We start from the raw sequence: 5,845 nt of genomic DNA, 5'->3' as shown, positions 1-5,845 counted from the left end.
AATACTAAAAATACTTAGTATTTCAATGCAGAAATAGAAGATAAAAATAAACTAAATGGATATGGAAGAACTTCAATTTTCAATATCTGAAATATATCTGAAGTCAACTCATTGGATAGATTTAACAGTAGTCTATCACAGAAGACAGACTTAGTGAATATAAAGACAGTTCAATAGGAATTTTCAAAACTGAAGCACAGAGAGAAAAAGAATGGAAAGAATAGAATAGCCAATACAGTCCCTAAAAATCGAATCCCTTCAATTGAATAAAAGGAGAGAGAATGAGTCAGAAGAAATATTAGAGAAATAATGGCAGAGAATTTTTCAAATCTGATGAATGATATCTACTTATGCTGAACTCTAACACAGGACCAACACAAAGAAAACCATGCTTAAGCATTCCATGATCAATTTTTTTAAAAATCAAAGAGAAAAAGAAAACGTTAAGAGCAACCAGAGGAAGAGAGCGTAGTTCTTTCAGAGGAATTTTAAGAAAACAGACTTTCCACTCTTGTATCTTCTTCCTGTCTCCCCATGCACCAGCCAGGTCAGCAATCCTCATTCAGTTCAAGAGCAAAGATCTCTCTGATAATGTCTGTCCTCTTAAGCCCAAGTTTTAAACTTTTTTTGTTAAAACAGACAGAAAGATGACAAAACCCCCAAAACATTTCTTTGTCATAAAGTTTCAGTCCAGCTTGCTGTAAGTTCCACAAAAACAAGCATCGTGTTTGTTTCACTGCTGACAATTTAACTAGTGCCTACTACACTAGGCATATAGGAGGAATTAAACTAAATTTCAAACTATGAATAAATAATAAAATTTGAAATTTAAATCTAACAGACTATAAACCAAGTACATAAATAATAGAAAACTTTACTGTAAATCAGTAACATATTGTTGAACTAAATATGTATCCATTCAAAAAGACTTCTTTGGACAAGAAATCAAGATTTCTAATAAGATTTTACTTGATATGGAAATTAGTTTTACTTTACTTCAGGCACCTGCAAAGATTGTAATAAATCTCTTTTTGAAAAGCAGGTTTTATAATATATCCTCTGTACAGTTAAATCTTAAACAAGGAAAATTGTTTCCTAGATATCTAATTGTACAATTGAAATTGCTATAAAATTCTCTCTCTCTTTCTCACTCTCAGAGTCTCACTCCTTTGCCCAGGCTACAGTGCTGGAGTGCTGTGGCATCAGCCTATCAGCCTAGCTCAGAGCAACCTCAAACTCCTGAGCTTAAGTGATCCTCCTAACTCAGCCTTCCAAGTAGCTGGGTCTATAGGCGTCCATCACAATGCCTGGCTAATTTTTCTATTTTTAGTAGAGACAGGATCTTGTTCTTGCTCAAACTATTCTGAAACTCCAGAGCTCAAGCAATCCTCCTGCCTTGGCCTCCCAGAGTTTCAGGATTAGAGCCATGAACCATCACACACAGACCAAATTCTCTTTTAAAGTAAGCCAAATCATTTGGCAAGACACTATGTTTAGAATTTAAAAAAAAAATGTCAGAGGTGGAGGTCAGAGTAATTTTAAATTGAAATTCTACCCGCGGTATTATAATTCTCTTTGATCATTATCCCCAAACAAGGGTAGTGGTTGAGAAAGTTTCAGCAGAAAAGACAATCTGGAAGCACAATCTTAAAACATTATTAGACACACATGCTATGCACATATGCATGTCAGAGAGGTGGAGCTATTTCAGTTTCATGCTGGTAGTATAGAGCAGTACTAATGTGACTAATAGTTAGAGGGTTTCTCTTAAACATGGTAATCTCTATTACATATACAAAATCTGAGGCTGCTGAAAAAAGTAAAATTTTTGAGACTTCTAAGGTGACCCTGTTTAAAGACACTTAAGGAACCTCTGTAAAGCAGAACTATATACATAAACAACTGGTATGAAAACTTATCATTTCTCATAGCATTCTGATGTTCTATCTGTACCAAAGTGTTATTTCTAGTATTTTTCTTCCTTTTGTTTACAAACTCCTTAGTATGTTATGTTGTCCACCGTGCTACACAAGGTATGAACGTAAGTAGACAAATTTATGCCCTGAGAGTTCTGAGCCTACTGGAAAAGAAAAACAAATTAAAGCACTGTATCGACACTGGTGCCCTATCGTGCTCTGATAGAGGTGACTATAGATAAAGTATCTGATCCAGAAAACAGGATGGGCGTGGGAGGGCCTCAGAGCTTTGTGGCAGAGTATGAATCCTGGGGCTGTATCATCAAAGCTGAGGCAACAGGGTGTTTGGGTGAGGAAAGGAGGGGCACCTGTTTCAAGAAGGATCATGCAGAGAAAGGCAGAATGGGAATAGCAGGGTGTCTAGCATGTTGTATGAGCTAGGAGAAAATAATAGGCACAGATAAGAAAGCTGGTTTGGTGTCGAACTTTGTCACTGTTAAATATGGATTGATCTAGATACGTATATCTATGCCAGTTAACAAAACCTTAAGTCTAGTACAATATGATTATCGCACAGCACTTTGGGATTAACAAACCTTTAGATGCTTTGGACATTTGCTCCAATCTATCTTCTTTCAAAAACCTGTGATTGAGTTTTTGTCCTTACATCATGCTAAATACTTCTTTCACCTACGTGTACATTGTAAGATTATAATTATACCTCCTCATTAAGTAACAGGATTGTAAGGCTCTTACCATGGCAAACTGTGGTAAACTTCAATGTTTGTTGCAAATATTGAAGATTATAAGCATATGGCAGGAAGGAAGTAGTCACACTCAGCACTATTACCTATTGACAGTCCTTGGGATCGAACCTCTCAGGAGGTAAGGGGACATCAATCTGCCCTGTGGTTCTCCTGAGTGATAATATAATTCCACTTGGGTCTGGCTACCGACAGTAGAGTCCACCACTATCCCAGACTCTCGTATGGCCCAAACCATTCTGAGTATGGGCGTATTTGGGTGGCATATGTGTGTTTGTACTTGATTCCTAAACATTGTGGAGAAGATAAACACTGCTTTCTTGAAATAGTAAGAAACAGTACAACCTAACAGCCATTTTTATTCATAATGACTTAAACACCAGTCCCCTCACATTCCTATTTCAATCTCAACTTACTCATTAGTCAAGTAGAAAAGTTAACATGCCAGAATAGACAAATAACAGAAGGGTGCTGGAGTGAGAGGCATTTTATACTTTAAGATGATCAAACACTTCTGTTTAAGAAGAGGAAATAGAATTCTGCTCTTGGGTCGTTTGTTCTCAGCGAGGAGTGAGACATCATTAGAGGGGGTTAGGATAGCAGGATTAGCTGGTTTCCTTTCTCTGTTAGGTTCCATTACCATATTCCCCAGCTCCAGGCAAAACTGGGCTCTTAAGTTATTTGTTACATATATAATTAACTGTATCTAACACGAAATGAAAATCCCACTTTTGGGTTTGATAAATGATGCCTTTCTAGCTAGAAAAGATCTTATGTTTCAGTTTTTTGAATTAAAAAATTCATGGGATAGATTTGAAGTCTAGCACACTTAGCATATTGATTCAAGTGTCTGTGGAATTGCTGAAGTCAGTTCTTATGAAAACTTATGTACATTCGATCACAGCTATGCCACGGGGTAATATATAGATTTTCAGGTAAACCCAGAACATACAGCAGAACCTCCATATTTGACCATCTCCCTACATTGACCACTTCCTTATGTTGACCTAATTTTCATAGACCTGACATGCACCACATGTACATATCAGTGCACTAGGCCAAGTTCCTTATGCTGACTACCTCTGTGGGTTGACCAGTTTGTAACAGTCCCTTAGACAGTCAACTTGCCGAGATTCTACTGTATTATTAATCACCAGAAGGAATCACAGGACATCTACTTCAACACCCTTAGATTATAAGTGAAGAAACTGAGGCCAGAAAGGATATGTGACTTCACTAAAGGTCACAGTGGCTGAGACATAACGCAGGATAATTCTGTAATCTAGCAGTGTTCTCTGGCATAAACATATCGTATTAGCAGCAGTTTTAAAATGTTGGTGATTAACAGTGATGTTTAGCATTATGTTTACTCATTCATCACTTCCTTCTTGACTTTTTAGAAGAGTCCAGGGACACGTGCAGGCATTTTGCAAAGAGGAGAGTAACAGATAGTGAAAGGAAAAGTCTTAACTTCTCTTATGACAACCATAATGTTGCCTTCTTTTGATGCCACTCTCTCCTAAATCAACTCCATTCCACTCACACCCTCGTTTTCATACAGGTTATATTCCATTAGAGGAAATCTTATTTTAGTGAATTTCCTATCTTCTCCCCGGAGCTCAAAAGTTTCTCATACTTTTCTTTACATACCTCCCAGGACTCCATACAGAAAAGTAGAAGTGTTAAGTAATCAAGGTGATGTGAAAAATAGTACATACACATCTCTTTGTTTCTAAAAGTATTATTTGTAATGCAAAGTTTTTTTAACCGTCAGAGTAAAAATGAACAGCTAATATAATGGCACCTCAAACTTAATTTAGGAAGGTTCCTTTTGGGAAAATACATCAAGTACATCTGGCTCTTGGTAGCTGATTTCATTGAATTCGTTTCCAGAAATATATAAAATCCCATATACAGGCAGAGGAGGTACTCATCGGCATGCTATAATTTTCACAGAAAAGAAGCTTCAGTTTTCATTGTAGGAAGTCAATTATATTTTATGAGTCTTTATGATACCAATAAAACCTATCACTCCGCCCTGAGAGTTCATATAACAAGATTAAGTAAAATCAATTCAGAAAAATTAATCTTGATAACCAAGGAAACATAAAAGCTAGTCTTCTCAAATATGACAATGAATACATGAATTTATAATTTTACTTAGCAATTCAAAATGAAAGGTCAGATCATGTCCTAGGCTGGGAAGTAGGAGTGACTATTGTTAGACAGTAATTTAATAAGTGAATGAATGGGCAACTAATCTTGTCGTCATGGTAACTCATTTCTCCATGACTCTACTGAAAATAGATTTGCCTGAGAAAGGAAAATCTCTCATTTTATTCATATGGCCTCGATTCCATATAAGAGAAAACCGAGGCATAAACAAGCATTTGCCATTGACATTTGCAATATTTGCTGTCAACAGACCGATACTTTGGATGTTATGGTAATTATGAACATTTAAATAGATATTTGTTATGTATTGCATTTTTTGTATACCCAAAATATGTTGTGACCCTCACCCACAATGAAATGGCATTAGGAGGTGAGATTTGGGAGGGAATTAGGGTTAGATGAGGTCATGAGGTTGAAGACTCCACTGTGGGATTAGCTTCCTAAGAAGAGAAAGAGACTTGAGCTCCCTTTCTCTCCCATGTTAGAATTAATCAAGAAGGCTGCCATCAGAAAGCTGAAAATCGGGTCCTTACCAGACCAGATCTGTAGCATCTTGATATTATTGGATTTCCCAGACTCTAAAATAGTGAAAAAAAAAACATTTGTCATTTAAGCTACCCCAGTGTGTAGACTTTTTATTATAGAAGCCTGAGCTGACTAGGATAATACTCTGATTCGTTTTTCAAAACAGTAAATAGGAATGTATTAAATTAAACAGCATAAAATGTTCAAACAAGGATCTCAATTTATGTTTTTTAATCTGCTGGTATTAGAAGAAAATTTGTATGAACATGTGTATGAAACAAAGGCATCTGATTAGATTTAACAAGACAGGATGAAAGGTAGATTGAACATTCACACAGGCTGCATAAAAAATGACAGACTCTCTGTATTCTAATGGCATTTAGACATATACTATATTGGACATTGAACATGCTGTAATTTAAGAGTAGATATATGGGGAGGCGCCTGTGGCTCAGTGAGTAGGGC

The sequence above is a fragment of the Otolemur garnettii genome, unplaced genomic scaffold (assembly GCF_000181295.1).
Source record: "Otolemur garnettii isolate 467f Iridium unplaced genomic scaffold, OtoGar3 scaffold00124, whole genome shotgun sequence".
Classification (NCBI taxonomy): Eukaryota; Metazoa; Chordata; class Mammalia; order Primates; family Galagidae; genus Otolemur; species Otolemur garnettii.
Note: the sequence above shows the minus strand (reverse complement) of the source record.